At 34.8% G+C, this 18,102-nt stretch overlaps 1 long non-coding RNA gene across 22 annotated transcripts in view; it reads right to left on the bottom strand.

Moving 5' to 3' along the window:
• The window catches only part of LOC141548841 (uncharacterized), a 163,041-nt gene that overhangs the window by 79,627 nt on the left and 65,312 nt on the right, over positions 1-18,102 (bottom strand). For 19 of the 22 annotated variants that reach the window (XR_012484118.1, XR_012484116.1, XR_012484100.1 and 16 more), the window contains one exon: positions 5,262-17,833. The exons of the other annotated variants lie outside the window; for them this stretch is intronic. This is a non-coding gene — a long non-coding RNA (uncharacterized LOC141548841). Of the gene's footprint in view, positions 1-5,261; positions 17,834-18,102 lie in introns of those variants that run through there. 22 annotated transcript variants of the gene reach the window in all.

Here is an 18,102-nt window from a genome sequence, read left to right as displayed (position 1 = left end):
GTTCTGCTAATCTATGTTTTAAAAGCACTTTCAGAGATGATATTGTGTAGTTATATCCAAACCAAGATCTGATATTGTATGTTCCATAGAATTCCTGGCTCTACTACCCCTTCTTCTAAGTGCCCTGTCTGCTCTGCCATTCTCTTTCTATAGCTTCCCCCAGGCCCTGCATCCTATATGCTCAGATCCTGCATAATTAGACAATTTCTATTCTATGGCTCTGACCTATCACTACCTTTCTGTGTTCTAAAGTCTCCCCACATTTGATATTCCAAGTTCTAAGGCCCCTGTAGGCTCAAACAGTCTTGGTTCTAAGTTGTTTCCAACATCATTCTGATGTAATAGGACTCTGTGTGCCCTTGATCTTTGGGGGGGGGATGACCTGGGTTAGAAAAACCCTGAATCTCAACCCTTCCAGATCTCTGGGAAAATTCCTAAAATGATTCCCACCCTACCTGGTTCCCACAAACTCCCACCTCCAATTGATCTGGGAAGCAGTTTGGCCTGGGAAACAATCACCACACTTATAGATTTGGAAATTAGTCCCTCAAGTCACTCCCTACCCCTGAGCCATAGAAAGCTAAATAAAATCAAAACTCTGTAACCCAATCTTTGCTTTTTCCTAATCAGGAAGGGGCCCACTGAGGGAAAGAGCTCCTCAGTGAAAATAAACCCATTTTTGCCAAACCTTGCTTGGAGACTGGGACTGCAAAGTTTTTCCGCAAAACCCGCGACACCAGCCTGGGAACCCCAATTGCTGCTAGGGTATTTTACCCCTCAACATATGTTCTGGTATTTTGGCTTTCATGTCAATTCCTGCCTTTTTTTTTTTTTGGCTGAAGCAAATGAGGTTAAGTGACTTGCCCAGAGTCACACAGCTAGGAAGTGTTTAAGTGTCTGAAGTAACATTTAAACTCAAGTCTTCCTGACTTCAGGGCTGGTGCTCTATCCACTGCACTACCTAGCTGCCCCTCAATTCCTTGTTTTTATACTTAGAGCTGGGTTTACTTTCCCAGCATTGGAAATTGCTATCCAACTTGCAATATATTCTCTTGAAAGGCACCTCCAAATCAGACACTACTATGGAAGGATGCTTTCATCCATGTAATTTTATGGTTAAGGTCCCCTTTTTCTCTTCTGATATTCTTAAGGATATGTGAACTTTTCATTTATTTCTTCAATTGTATTAAACTACATACATATGCATATAAATGTACAAATATACATATTGTATATAAGCAATATAATAATTTGGAAATAGAAAATGTTTCTCTTTCAAATTCTGTGTATTTGTTTAATTTTTTTTTTTAGCAAATACTGACCATTCATTACCAATAGTAGTAATATATTTAGCAGCCTTAACCCTTCAATACACTAAATGCAATTATTGCACAATCTTTTTTCTTTTCCTTTCTTTTTTAAAAATTAGCATCACATTCTATTTTTTTATTAGAACCAGATTAATATATTTACTCTCTAATATTGACTATGTGATATGACTTGAAAATTAATTCAGAGATACTTACTTGTGTTAATATCAGTTATAATGAAATAGGTTTCATGTCAAACTCTGAATATCCTTAGTTACTACTGTTTACAAATCCTCTTTCCCTGTAAGTTGCAGTTCTGAACACAGAAATAAAACTTTTCCCCAGCAATACTTTTGTGAGTTTTCAGGATCATCACAACTCTTATAATTCATGTTCCAAGAGCCTTCCCAGCTCTGACACTGTATGTTTGGGTGGCCCAAACTAGTCCTGAAAGAGTGTGTCCTAGGCCTTTTCTGACTCTTCTAGCCCTTCCTCCAAGTTCTAATATTCCCTTCTCCATGGTTCCTACCAGGTCCAACATTTTGTGGGCTCACATCTCACAACTAGATTGCACTCTCTTATCATCTCCCACATTTTGGGTTTTAAGGTCCTTCACTCCTTCAATATTATTTGTTCTACATTCCTTCCTCACTGTGATTCTGGCTTCTTTTTGAAGACCCATTTTTATCATGTTAAGCTTGGACCATTCTACAGCCACTAGCATATTCTCTTGCAGTGCATCTCAAAATTTACATTTTGTTCTCTAAAACATTTATTAGTTATATTATTTTAAGATCAAAGGCTCCTATATTTTGGTAATATTTAAGGGCTTTACATTTTTTTCCTTTTCAATTATCTATTATTTTATTAAATTACACATGTCAGTATAATTATTTAAAATTGCAAATGGTGTCCCTATTAAAATTGTATACCTAAATCCTTATTAAAAAAGAAAACCACTCCTCATTCATTACCAATAACAGAAATATTAACAGCAGTCACAAACACACATATATTTTGTTTTCTTCAGATTTTTCATCCTGCTGGGGCATTTTAGTTTTCCTCAGTACCTGTGTTTTGGGAACTGACTTTTTAATCTAAACATAAGCATGGTACTGATAGGAATTATATTGAAGCATATATTATATGTCATACTCTACATACATTTTATATATTTTTAAAAATTCAAATCTCCTGTAATATTGGACCTCTGAGCAGAAACCAGACTCCAGTGCAGTTTTATAATCACAGTTAGCCCTGAAATTGCTAAATTTCTAAGTTTCTACTTATGATATTCCTTCTTCTCAGTGCCCTGTCATTCTCTTCTTTTTGGCATCTGCCAGGCCTGACATCATATGTGCTCGCATCTCTCAGAATAAGATTATTTCTATTATCAAGCTCTGAACATCCCTCATTTTCTGTATTCTAAAGTCTTGCCCAAGATTGGCGATCCCAATAAGAAAGTTTCATCCAGTTCTGGATTCTAAGTTATCACCATGCTCAAACATTCTATATTGGGCATACCTTTTCAAGTCTCACATTGTGACATAGTCTATATCAATGTCCAGTTCTGATACTCAGATCCTGGACTGCCATTCTGGCCTCAAAATTCTCCATTCTAAGCTCTAACTTCTAATACATTCTCCCAAAAGGCATCTCCAAGTCAGATATTCTATTTTCTGAAGACTTTCCCAGCCTAGTTATTTTATGGTCTACACAGCACCTCTCTCCTCTGATATTCTAGGGTATTTTGTTTTTCTTTTCACTTAATCAGTATTGTATTCCTAATAAATATCTGGCATTTAGTATGTTAATATTCAGATCATAAACTGTATCTTTTCTGATTCCTGCATCCTTATACTCTTTTAATAAACAAATAATGGTCCATTCATTAACAATAATAGTATTATGTAATAACAGCCTTACCACTTGAAAACACTGCAGTTAGATTTTTGATCAGTTCTATTTTTTCCCCATTTTTCCCTTCACATCTGGATTAAGCATGATATATTTAAAGTTCTACTTTGCCTGTGTACTCAGGATGAGTTTTTATTTATGCACCACTATGCATATAGGTATTATATGGATACGTATATTGTGTTTCATACCATAAATATATTTGAAATTTTTTTTAACTTAATGCTTCATCCCGACTTGAACCCCTTAGCAGAGAAACAAGACAAGGTATTCTCAGCATCATCAGAGTTCTGAAAGTATTCTAGGAGGCCTCTCAGCTCTGATACTGTGTGGTTTGATGGCCCAGATTAGTCCTAAATGTGTATGTGCTAAGGATTTTCTTGGTTCTCCTAGACCTTCCTTAACCTTTCTGTCAGTTCTACCCTTTTCTTCTCTCTGGATTCTCTTAGGCATACATTCTGCATGCTCATATCTCATTCTGACAATTCTTGTTTGTAGGCATGGAACATCTCCTAACTTTCATGTTATAAAGTCCCACACCTTTGATATGTTATGGGTCCCAGGGTGAGGCCCTGGGACCTTACATTGTATCCAAGTTCAGATATTTTATATTTTACATGCATCTTTTCATGACTAATAGTCTAGCTTTTTTTTTTTCTTTAATAAAAAACAGTTTCTAACATTTTGAGCCTGGACTGGCATCCCAGTATAGAAATCCTCCACTCTAAGTTCTCCAATCTCCAATATATTATCTTGAGATACATCTCCAAGTCAGCAATCTATTCACTCATCTATTTGCAAGATCTGTCATTTTATGGTCAAAGTTCCCTCATTCCAGTTTATTTGAGGGAATGTTTTCACTTTTTAATTATGTTAATAAACTGAATGACATTTTTATATGCGATGCAATTATTTAAAAATATAAAATGATTCCCTTGTAAATCCTGTATACTTACCACATTTTTCTCCTAATAAATATGCCCCACTAAGTAACAATGGAAACCCTTAGAAAAAACCCATGTTTTTACTTTTTGTCATTCCACTTTTCAACATTTTCCTGTTAATCCAGATTAGGCACTTTGCCCACTTTGGTTGTATGATTCAGAACATGAGTTTTAATTCACAGGATCACCATTGTGCTTATTGATAGTCTACTGCCACATAGGTGTATTTTATCCCATATATATATATATATATATATATATATATTTTTTTTTTTTTAATTTTTTAAACTTAACTTGTTTTGGCCATAAATCCCTAAGCACATGATATTATATGTTCTTGAACTCTCATCATCATTGCTCTAGGAGCCCTCCCAGCTCTGATACTGGTGGTGTGGCTCAAACTAGTCTTGAAATTATAGAAGGACTTTCCTGGTTCTGATATCCTTTCTTCTAAATGTCTTGCTTCCTATAACACTCTTTTCTCTGGCTTTTTCCAGACTCGCATATCAGACAAAATCAAACAATTTCTGTTCTCTCCTTTTCTGTGTTCTAAATCCTCTCCCACTGTTGTCATTCTAGGATTCCATTCAGCTCAGGCCTTCTTGATTCTGAATTGCTTCCAAACTCATTTATTCTCTGTTCTATACACTCTCCCAAGTCTGTTATTCTAGCTTTTATGTTGACTCTTGCTTTTCACACTATGAGCCAGGACTGCTATTCCAACACTGGAAGTCTCTATTCTGAGCTCTCTTTCCAATCTCCAACATATTCTCTTGAAAAGTACCTCCAAGTCAGACACTATTATTGATGTTCCTCTCAGCTGGGGCATGTTATAGTCAAAGTCTCCTACCTCTTCTGATTCCAAGGTTTTTTTTTTTTCTTTTCACTTATTTCTTCAGTTTGGCAAATAAAATTAAGAAATATGTACATAATGCATATTAAATTACATGAATTACATATATGCTCTCATCAAGAGGATAGATTTTTCTTTTAAATTCTGTGTTCTTTATTTTTCCACAGTGTTCATTAACAATAGTGATATCTACAGCAAATAACTGTGCAATTATAGTTTTCAGGGTTTTTGTTCTCCTTTTCTTTCTTGTTTTAATTAAACTAGGCACTATATGTTGACCTTTAGTCTCTGAGTGATATAAAACGTTTTAATCACAAGAATCACCATTATGCCAAAATACTCTTGCTTCTCAAAACCTAAAAAAAACTTTTTATATCATCCAAAATTACTCATCTATCACCATAACTGCAACTGAGCTCAAAAACAAAACTCCTTCTCAGCAATGTTATGTAATCTCAGGCCCATCTGATTGCTCACACCTATTATAAGAGTCCTTCCAACTCTGACATTGTGTGGTTTGATAGCCCAAACTATTCCTGAACTTGTATGTGCTAAGGCCATTCCTGGCTCTTCCAGTCCTTCTTCTAAGCTCTTTGCCAGTCCTACCCTTCTTTTCTCTCTGGCTACTCCCAGGTCTTGCATTCTGCAGGCTCACATCTCACTTAATCAGAGAGTTTCTGTTCTCAGGCACAGAATGTCTCCCACATTCTGTTTTTTAAGGTCCCTCACATGTTGAAATGATTTGTTCTTTATATCCCTTCTGAAGTCAAGTATTCTGGCTTCTATTTGAAAATTTTTCCAATATCCTAAGTTTAGACTATTACAGCTATCCAAAAATTCTCCATTCTAAGCTCTATTATTCTCTTGAAATGTATTGCCAAGTATAATATATCTTCTAAAGAATGTACCAGCTGTCTTTTTAAAAAATTTAAAATCCCATCACTCCATTAATGTTTGTTTTTTTCCTTTTCACTTATTCAATCTTATTAAATTATATATAGTGTCAGCAATATCACAAATGGTATCCATACTAAAATTGGGTACTTATAATTTTGTTTTCAACACTCCTCATTCATTACAAATAATAGAAATATCAATAACAATCTTAACAGAGTAAGGAAGTGCATGGAACTTTATGTCCCTCAGCATATTTTTTTTTTCCTTACTCTCATATGGCTAAGGTAATATACTTTTACTTTACCTCACTGGCTGTGTCTCGGGTTTTAAATCAAAGCATTAGCATTGTACTGAAAAGCAAATTGCATGAAAACATACTTCACATGCCATACATATAGGTAGGTAGGTAGGTAGATAGATTTATAAATTTAGTCACCACTCCCCTCAAATTGAAACTCTGAGCAGAGAAACAGGATTCCTTCCCAGCAATGCTATTCCGTATTCTTCAGATCCATCCAAGTTCTTATAACCTATATTATAAGGGCTTTCTCAGCTCTGAAACTGTGATGTTATGGCCAAAGTTAATCCTAAAATTATAATTTTCAGGGTTTTCCTGGCTCACGTCCCCTAATTGCCCTGCCTACTCTGGCATTCTGTTCTATCTTCTCCTAGGCCCTCCATCCTATATGTTTACATCCCATAGAATCAATCACTAGGGGCAGCTAGGTGGTGCAATGGATAGAGCACCAGCCCTGAAGTCAGGAGGACTTGAGTTCAAATCTGATCTCAGATACTTAATACTTCCTAGCTGTGTGATCCTGGGCAAGTCACTTAACCCCGATTTCCTCAGCCAAAAAAGAAAAAAATCAATCACTGTTCTCATTACCACTTTCCATTTTCTTCACCTCCCTTCTGACTTGAGGGCTGGAGGGTAGAGCACTAAACTCCATCCAAGGTTATCCTTTAAAAAAAGCCTAGACCTGGACATTATAGTTCATATTGCAACCTTCTTAGCTCTACTTAGTATCAACTCCAGGGAATAAGATTTCCCTGCCTCTTCCTGTTGCCTGTTCCCCTTGGAGTCCTCTGGTCTTCCCCAGGTTCTGTCATCTTCCAGCTTCCTCTTAGGAACTGTCTTCAGGTTGGAGGCTAATTTTCTTTTTTCTTATTTGTATCCCTAATGCTAAACAGAGTGCTTGGTACATAGTAGGTACTTATTATTATTATTTCTTCATGGAATGGCATCAATTTCAAGACCTACTGATTCTAAGTAGCCTAAATTGTCTAAGCTTGGACATTCTCTATTGGACACACCTTCTCAAGTCTCATATTCTGGCTACTATGTTATCTCCTAGTTTTCATATTCAGATTTTGGCCCGCCATCCCATCCCTGAAATTCTCCATTCTAATTTCTAACCACACTTCAACATATGGCCTTAAAAGCACACATTGTATTCACTAAAATTTCTCCCATCCCAACTATTTTGTTTCTCTGCTATACTAGAGCATTTTCCCTCATTTATTTTTATGTCAAATGACATGTTTATTACAATACAAATATTTAAGATCACAAATTATTTCCCTTATGAATCCTGCACACTTACCTTATCCTTTCCAATGAACAATATTAGTAACATGAACTGCAGCTTTACCCCTTGAAAACACTGCATAATTCACTTTTTATCATTTTTTTCTTTTCATCAGTTTACTTATAATTTTGATCAAGCTCTGTATATGCAAATTTCTTCTACAACTGTGTGATGTGAGATGTTTTAATTCAATTATGCTAATGTAATTATTCTGTATTATATATTGCACCTCATATACTATAATTTTTAGATAGATTTTACAATTTTTTTATTGTTTACTTTTATCTGTATTTCCTTAGAAGTGGAAACTGAGCCCAGAAACAACATCTATTCCCAGCAATGATACTGTGGGACCTATAATCCAAGTTCAGAGAATCTGTGTTCTAGGAGAACTCCTAGCTTGGACACTGGTTTTTCAACTATTAGTCTAGAACTTCTATGTTCTAAGAGCTTCCCAGTCTCTAACAGCACTTGTTCTATCCACCATACCTCGACATTCTCTTCTAGAGCTTCTTCCAGACTTGACATACTATGTGCTTACTTCCTGAGGAATCTCACAATTTCAGTTCTCTTCCCATTCCCATTATTTTTACTATTGTTCTAATCTTACCTTTGATATTCCAGGTTTAAGTACTCTTGCTTTTAAATTTTCTCCAAAATTATTTTACATTACACATGCCCTCCCAAGTTTGATAGTTTAGCTTTTATATCAACTGCTGGTTTTCATACATAAGAGTCTGGATTGCCATCCCAATACTGGAATTCTCTCTTCTAAGCTCTGATTTCCAATACATTTGCTTAAAAGGCACCTCCATGTCAGACATTTTATTTTCTAAAGGCACTTCTAGTCCTGTCAGTTTATGATTAAAGTCGCTTTCCTGACTGATATTCTAGCATTACTTTTTTGATTTCACGTATTTATTCACTTCTTACTATATTAAAACTGCATGTGCCAGCAATGGAATTAACACATTCTTTCTCATTTTAATTCTCTGTATGTTTCAGACAAATACTGATTTATTAATAATAGTGATATTGAAAATAGTTTTAACCTTTCAAGATAAAGCATATAATTACTGTTTTTAGTTATTTTTCCTTTTCTTTTTGGGGGGGCTGGGTAGAACCTAATTAGGCATGATATTCTCACTTTTCTCAGCAGTACATAAGTTTTAATTCAGAGGATCACCATTGTACTGCCATAAATTATACTGAATTATATTCTATTACATAGCATACATCACACTGCATTATACATTAAACACTAAATATGTAATATTATTGCTCTTTACATTTCTGGTCATTCCTTATAGTTGAAACTCTGAACATAGAAACAAAACTTGCTCCTATCAAGAAGGACCATCTGAGCATTGATAATCCATTTTCTAAAGCCCACCTAGCTTTGATACCATTTATGGCCACAAATAATACTGAGATAGTAACTTCTACAGACTTTAACTAGCTTTCACCTCTTAGGCCTGTCTGCTCTGAAGTTCTCTGTTCTATGGCTTCTCCCAGATCTGACATATTCTGTGCTCAGACACCATGGATTTAAATAATCTCTGCACTCTGTTTATAATCATCTTACTTTCTGCGATTTAAAATCCCTCTTCCCAAGTTTGATATTCTAGGTTGAAGGGTCCCTGCTAGCTCTTGCCCCATGGATCTAAATTGCCATTCTATATTAGACATGCCTTCTTAAGTCTCATATTCCGGATATGACTATCCCAGCTCCCAGTTCTGATATGCAATTTGGACTGCCATCCTAAATGATATTCTTCACTCTAAGCTCTATCCATCTCCCAAAATGTTACCTTGGAAGATAGCCCCAAGTCATACAATGCAGTTTTTAGAAACTCATTTCAAGGTTGTTTTTTCATTGATTTCTTCAGTTTAGTTATATTAAATTCAAGTTATTTAAGAGCATTAATTGTTTTTGCTTTGAATACTGTGTTCTTTATTCTTTCAATATATACTGAGTATTCATTAGCAGTGATCTCTACAGCAGCCTTTAACACTAAAAATTAGTGCAGATAATTACTGTTTTCTTAATTTTTTTTCTTTTGGAACCAGATCAGACACTTGCATGTTCATTTTTCTCCTCTGTGTGAGGCAGAACATGAGAGTCAATTCAGAGTCATTATTATACAAATATAAATTATACTGAAATATGTGTTGCATCTCATGGCCAAAACATACTTCTTTTTATTGTTGCTTAAATTTATCTGTTATTGCCCAGAAGTTATAAGTCTGAGGGCAGAAGTTAGTTCCTGGCAAAGATCTTGCATGCTTTCAGGACCATCTGAGCTATTAATTTCTAAGAGTTTTCCCAGCTCTGTCACGGCAGGATTTTTAGGCCCAAGCTAGTCTTGAAATTGTGGGTGCTAAGGCTTTTCTGGTTCTTCTAGCCCTTCCTCTATGTTCTCTGCCAGCTCCATCTTTCTCTTTTCTCTGGGTATTTTTATTTTTTTTTTCAGATTTTCAGCCATAGAAGGTAATATATGTTTAACCATTTCTCACTGACTAGACTTTAAAATCACAGTATCAGTATGGTGCCCATATAAATTACATCAAAACATGTTGCATGCTATTTAAATAGATAATTTAACAATCCTTCCTCATAAATAGGAACTCCAAGCACAAAATCTCCAGAGCAAAAAATGACTGAAGGTTCTTGGGACCATCTAGGTCCCCATCTATGTTCTATGATTTCCCCTTGCCCTGACATACTGAGGTTTTACGGCCCTTCCTAGAGATGCTGCTGAAGGTTCTACAGCCTTTCCGGTTCTATCACTTTTTCTACCTGCCTTGCCATCTTTGTCATTATCTGATTTCTCCCAGTCTGCCATTCTGTTTACTCATAGCCCATAAAGCTCTTTTCTGTAGTTTAGAGTCCTTCCCATGTTAGATAGTCCAGATTCCCTATCCCTATCCAGCTCAGGCATTCTTGATTCTAAATTGCTTCTAAGCCCATTCCTTTTATATGACACATTATTTCTTAGTTCTGATAATCTACCTTTTGGGTCTACTCTCTATTCTGATACCCAGAACCCAGTCTGTTATCCAAGCCCTGAAATTCTAAGTTCTACTCAACCTCCAATACATTCTCTTGAAAATCAGACATTCTGTTTTCTAAAGATTGTCGCTGTCCTTTCATTTTATGCCACAAGTCTCCTCTTTCCTGATATTCTAGGTTTTTTTTTTCTTTTTCACTTGCTTTTTGTTTTAGTATATTAAATTACATATATGTATTAGCAATGTAATTATTTGAGAGCACACATTGTTTCTTTTGAATTTTGTATACTTGACTTTTTTTCAATAGTAACCATTCATTAAAAAACAAGTGAGATCTACAGTGTTTAACACTTCAAGAATCTCATGTGATTACTGTTATTTTCTTTTCATTTCTTTTTGTTGGAAGCAGATTAGTATGTTCACCTCACCTTTTTAAACTGTATGATGCAGGACCCATGAGAATTAATTCACAAGCTCACAACTATGTTTATATAAATTATACACTTAATCAGCATTAATTAAGATTACCTATCATTCATAAGTTGTAACTGAGCAGAGAAACAAAACTTGTTCCCAGCAATGATCTTATTTGTTCTTAGGACCATCTGAACTTTGCTAATCCGTTGTAAGAACTTTTCCAACTCTGACACTGCATGATGTTATGGTGCAAGCTTGTTCTGAAATTCTATGTTCTACATACTTTGCTGGAGGCTATCACTTATCCTACGTGCCTTCCCAGGTGATCTTTTCTTATTTATTGTTTCTTCCAGTCTTGGCATACTTTATGCTCACATCTCACGGAGATAATTTCTGTTCTCTGACTGACCATGTCTTACTTTATGTGTTCTAAAGTTTTTCTCAAGTTTGATATTCTAGGTTGGAGGGCACCACTGATTTAAAATTTCTTCCAGCTCAGATGTTTATGTTGAACATATTTTCTCAATCACATATTTACTTCTAAGTAAACTTCTAATTATGATATTCAGAGCCTGGACTGGGACTTCAGTCCTGAAACTCCATTATGTTGATATAACTTGTACTGAAATATATAATACATCTTATACTAACTATACTTAATTTTTTTACCTGACCATCCTCATGTAAATTGGAACTCTGAGCAAAGAAACACCTTCCCTGAAATAGTTTTGTATTTTCTCAGGATCATGAGCTCAAGAACATCTGTTCTAAGTTTCCTCAGTTCTGACACTGAGCTTTTAAGGCCATTACTAGTCCTGACATGCTATGCTCTATCACTTCTAGCAATCTTCCCAATTCTGACAATTCTTTTCTTCACTGATTCTCCCACGTTTTATGTTCTACATGCTTAGATTCTACTGAATTAAGCATTTTCACTTCTCTGGCTCTAACATCCTCTCATTTTCTTTAATCTTAAACCACTTCCAAATTTGAAATTCTAATTCAGAATATCCCATCTAGCTCCTGTCTCATTGATTCTAAACTGCCTTCAAGATCAGATGTTAGACACAACCTCTCAAATCTCATATTCTGGTTACTTTGTCAATTCATTTATGATATTCAAGTCTGGATTCTCAACTTAGTACTGACACACTCTATTCTAGGATCCATCCAGTTGTAAAAATATTATCTTATGACACTTCCAGGTCAGACATTATTCTCTAAGAATCACTACAACCCTGTCATTTCATTGTTAAAGTTGTCTCCTCTCTCTTCTCTGGGACTGTTTTCCTTTTCACTTATTTATTCAATTTAACGATATTAAATCACACACATACAAAAATATGACTATATCTATAGACACATATATTAGCAATATAATTATTTGAAAGCACAATTTCTTTTGAAATTTTTTTTTATTTTTTCAATAATGATCATTCATTAACAATAATAATGATATCTAAAGTAGCCTTAATTCTTTAAGATACTTCATGCAACTATTTTTGTCTTAAAAAAAACTGGAACCAGGTTTGGCACAGTATGCTTACCCTTCCTCTTTGATTCTGTAAAGTAGAATATAAGTTTTAATTCAGAAGATCAACTTTGTACTGACATAAATTATATTGTTATGTTTTAGCTCACATTATAAGTATGCTTCATAATTTTTTATATTTACCCATTGAACCTCTGAGAACAGCAACAGAACTTAGTATGTTTCCTCAGGACCATCTGAGATCTGACAGTCCATGTCCTAAGAGCGCTACCAGTCCTGACATTGGGAGGTTTTATGGCTAAAGCTACTCCTGAGATTTTAGGCTATTGGAACTCTTTGACCTTCAATATCTTTTCTTCTACCTCCCGGGCCAGCTCTGACAGTCTCTCCCAGATCTGACATACAATATGCTCATATCTTACTGTATCAGATAATTTCACTTCTGTAGCTCTGATCATCTTGTTTTCTGAGTTCTGAAGTCACTCCTAAGTTTGATGTTCTAGATTGGAGAGCCCCATGTAATTGAGGCCTCATTGTTTCAAATTGTCTCCATGCTGAGACATTCTATATTGGACGTACTTTCTCAAGTCTTCTATTATGGCTTCTATGTGAACTCCCAATTCTGATATTTAGAGCCTGGCCTGCCATGCCAGCCCTGGAATTCTCTATTCTAACTCTATCTATCCTCCAGTGCTCTTTTGGAAGGTACCTCCAAGTCAGATACCATAGTTTCTAAAGTCCCTCCCATCTTAATTATTTTCTATTCAAAAACCTTTCTGGGGGCAAGTAGGTGGCACAATGGTTAGAGCACAGCCCTGAAGTCAGGAGAATCTGAGTTCAAATTCGACCTCAGACACTTAACACCTCTGGGCAAGTCACTTAACCCCAATTGCCTCAACCAAAAAACCAAACCAAACCAAACCAAACAAAAACAAAAACAAACAAAAAAACACCTTTCTGTCCCATCTAGTTCAGGCCTTCTTGATTCTAAATTTCCTCCAAACTCATTAATTTAATGACATTCTATGTTTTACTTATCCTGAGCTTATATTCTGGTTTCCTTGTCAATTATAATTTTGTCATTCAGAGCCTGCACTTAACTTTATTTTTTCAGTAAATAGTGATCATTAACAGTAATAGTGGGGCAGCTAGGTGGCACAGTGGTTTAAGTGCAAGCCCTGAAGTCAGGAGGACCTGAATTCAAATCTGGTATCAGACACTTATAACTTCCTGGCTGTGTGACCCTGTGCAAGGTGCTTAACCTCAATTGCCTCAGCAAAAAAAAAAAAAAAGAAAAAAGAAAAAAGAAAAAAAACCAGTAATCGTGACATCCACTGCAGCTGTAAACCTTGAAGATACTTATACATTTACTGTGTTTTCAAATATTTTCCCCTTTTTTAATGGAGCAAAATTAGGCATTGTACCTGCAACTCTGTGAGTTGCAGGACATAAATTTTAATTCAGGGCATCACCATTATACTAATATTGAATTATATTGAAATATGTATGTATGTACATGTTATACTACATACCATAAATATGCTCTATTATTTAAAAAATTTTCCTATCTTTCTCCATGACTTGGATCTCTGATCATATTGAGAAGACTCCTTAACAGCAATGATTCCCAGGACTGTGTTCCCAGGACATTCATAGCCCTGACAATTTGTGTCTAAGAACTCTATCAACTGTGACATTTTAAAAGAGATTTCTAATCTTGGTATTGTATGTTCTAAATGCTTTCCTAGTATGAATTTAATCTAGAATTTATAGAGCACCTACCATATTCTATGCTAAAGTGCTTTACAAATATCATCTTATTTGATCCCCACAATAGTCTTATCTCTTTCATCGCTTCCTTTTAAGTTCTGTGCCAGCTTTTTATTCCCAGGACTGACATTTCCATGTTCTTGCATTCCATGGAATCAAACAAGTTCTCTTTTCAAGCTCTTAATATTTCACATATTCTATGTTCTAAGGTATTTCCCCCTTTTATTATTCTAGCTTTCAGAGCATTCTTGATTTTAACTTTGCTTCCAAATTCAAACATTCTATATCCTACCTTCTCTCCCAGGTCTGAAATTCTATATTTTAGCTCTTTCCATACTCCAATAGTCTCTTGATATGCTTCCATATCAGACATTTAGAACATTTTATGTTCTAAAAACTCCCAGTTCTGTCATTTTAAATTGAGACATCTCATGCCTATGACATTCAAGGGCTGTTTTTTCTTTTCTTTTCATTAATTTATTCTGCTTTATTATAGCAAATTAAATGTCTTAGCAATACAATGGTTTAAAATCTCATTTTTCAAAGGGAGCTTTTATTGAAACAATTTGTTTCAATAAAATTCCTCATTCATTGCCAATAAAGCAATATACAATGTAGTCTTAACCAGATTTTTTTTTTTTTTGGCAAGAATTAGTCTGACAGGTTTGTTTTGAGTAAAGTAAATCAAATATATATTTTAACTAACCAATTTGGTTGATTCAAGGACAGTTTAATTCAGAGCATTGTCATTGTTCTTTTGTAAATTATATGTATCTTATACTAAAAATATTTTTTGTGATTGTTTTTGAGATTTACATTTTCCTCCTCATAATTTGGAATCCTGAGCACATGAGTAAAACTCTTTGCCAGGGATGATATTGTATGTTCTTTATGTCAGTTCTGACACTTTCTTCTCTGTGGCTTCTCCCAGGCCCTAAATTCTTTGCACTCACATCTCATGGAGTTTTTCAATTTTTGTTCTCTGGCTCTGACCAACTTTCACATTTTGTTGTTCTAAAGTTCTTTCCAGGTTAGATATTCCAGTCAGTTTATTATTTTTTTTTTAAATTTCAATGTTTTCTTTTGGATAATGTTAACCTTTCCTCCGTAACTGGGTTTAGAGATGTAACTTTTAATATGGAGAATCAGTATGATGCTGATTAACTGTGGTATCCCTTGTTCTATGTACGTTCCCAGCTCTCACATTCTCTATGGTTAGTCTCAGGTTTAATATTTTCTGTGCTAAGGTCCTACTGATTCAAACAATTTGTATATTCAGAGTCAGTACAATTGCCATTGTGTTTTCTAAAGTCCTTTCTACCTCTGGTATTTCAGGTTGCAGGACTTCATTCACCTTTAGGATTATAGAGTCTAGATTTCCTGCACACTCATATAGGTTATATTCTGCATGTTCTCTCAGATCTCATATTGTGGCTTCTGTGTCAATTCCTAGTTCTGATATTCAGGCCTGGATTTGCTATCTCTGTGCTAATATTCTCTATCCTAAATCTATCCCACCTCCAATATATTTTCTTGAAAGCTACCATTAAGACTAGACAGTGTAAGAATATTTTATGTTCTAATGCTGCCCCCTCCTCTTACAATCTAGGATTTTTTTTCTTTTAATTTTGTTTATTCAGTTTCATTACATTATGTTACATATATCTTAGCAAAAATAATAATTTAAAATAAAAAATGATGCCTTTTTGAATCCTATGTACTTACCTTTGTTTTGTTTGGTATTTGGTTTTTTAAAACAATAAATAGTCCCCATTCATTAACAATAATAGTAATATCAACAGCAGTTTTACCTTAGCAAGTTATTGTAAGGAATTACTTTTTTATTTACTTTTTTTTTTAACTTTGCTTTTTTGGTTTTGTTTTTAAGCCCTATTAGGCCCAGTCTATTCAACTTAGCTCTTTGTGGAGTTCAAAATTTGACTTATAGTTTCCAGCATCACCATTGTGCTGGATATAAATAACATTGAAATATATGCTGTATTTAATTCTATAAATATTTTTTGCTATTTATTGTTTTCTTTAATTTACTTTTCATCAAAATACATTGCCCAGAGGCAGCTAGGTGGCTCAGTGGTTAGAGCACCAGCCCTGAAGTCAGGAGGACCTGAGTTCAAATCTGACCTCAGACACTTAATACTTCCCAGCTGTGTGACCCTAGCCAAGTCACTTAACCCCAATCCCCTCAGCAAAAAAAAAAAAAAAAAAAAAAACCACCTTGCTCACTGAACATCTAAATTAAAAAAAGCAAATTTCCTTCCTAGTTTTGATAGTCTATTTAAGAACTTTACCAGTTCTGACAATCTCTTCTCTAAGTTTTCACTCAGGTCCAACATTTTTTTTGACTAATGGCCCACTGATTTGCACAATTTGTGTTCTCAGGTTCAGATCATCTCCTACTCTCTGGTATCTAAGATCTCTTCAACTTCTGATATTCCAGGGCTCAAGGCACTGTTTAAATTTCCTTCAAATTGAGCCATTCTATGTTCCAAGTGACTACCCTGATCTATAGTATTGGCTTTTAGGTGGCTAACTTCAATTACTGTCATAAAGAACTCTTGGCTTCCTTCTAAACTCTCTAGCAGCCACTCTATTTTATCTAGAAAGGCATATTCTAGTCCAGATATTATATGTTCGAAGGATCCTCAAATTCTCTGGTATAAGACCACATGATAGTCTATGTTGTTTTTTTCTCAATCTCATTACCTTTTATTTTATAACACTGAATGTCTCTAAACAATATGATTCAAAAGAAAAAAATGAGGTCCCTTTTAAATACTCTGTACTTAACACCTACCTTATTTGTTTAAAAAAATACTCCCAATTCATTACCAATAATATAAATGTCAAAAGCAGTCCTAACGAAACAAGACATATCATGGAGTTAAATTTTTTAACCAGATGGAGTACTATATTTCACTTTTTCTTTTTGGGTGTGTGGTTCAGGATGGGCTTTAATTCAGAGCAACATCACTGCACTTATATAAATGATGATTCTTACAATATGTGTTCTCAGACTCTAACCTACTTTCTGTATTTGAGGTTTCTTTCAATCACTAAAATTCCAGGTTCCCAGGCTCCAACCAGCATGTCTGATTCTAAACTGCCTCCACACTCAAGACAGTCCATGCTTTTTGTCCCCTTCTAGGTCTGATATCTTGACTTCTATGTCAACACTCAGTTCTGACATTCAGACCCTAACTGCTTCTACTCAATACCTTAACCTGAAAGGCAACTCCAAGCTCAGCTATTCTGGCTTCTGAAGATCTTCCTTTTCTGATAGTTTTCATTTTAAGTCTCCTCCCTCCTTGAATAGTCTAGGGGTTTTATTTTTATCAGTTACTTATTCACTTTTATTATATCACATATCTATCTTAGCAATACAATTATTGAAAATCTCAAATGATGTTTCTTTAAAATCCTGTGTACTTACCTTATTTTTTTTCAATAAATATTCCACATTTATTAACAATAATAGTAATATCAACGGCAGTCTTACCCCATCATGGCAATGCATGTAATTACTTTTTTTTTCTTTTCTTTTTTTTTTTTTATTTTGAGCCAGATTAGGCACTGTATGTTCCCCTTTCTTCTTTGGCTGTGTGGTTCAGGACCTGAGTTTTAATTCAGAGTATCACAATTGTGCTGATAGAAATTATATTGAATTATATGTTGCATCTCATACCATAAATACACTTTGTATTTTTAAAAATAAATTTACCTGTCCCTCCCAATACTTATGTCATATGGCAAAAAAAAAAAAACAACCCTTCTTCCCACAAATGGCATTATGCGTTCTAAGGCCCTTTTCATTTCTCAGAATCCCTTTTCTATGAGCTCTGCCAGCTTTGAAATTCTTGGTTTTAAGGGAGCTCCTGGTGCT

The sequence above is a fragment of the Sminthopsis crassicaudata genome, chromosome X (genome assembly GCF_048593235.1).
Source record: "Sminthopsis crassicaudata isolate SCR6 chromosome X, ASM4859323v1, whole genome shotgun sequence".
Taxonomy (NCBI): Eukaryota; Metazoa; Chordata; class Mammalia; order Dasyuromorphia; family Dasyuridae; genus Sminthopsis; species Sminthopsis crassicaudata.
This window is presented reverse-complemented; position numbering and strand designations above follow the sequence as displayed.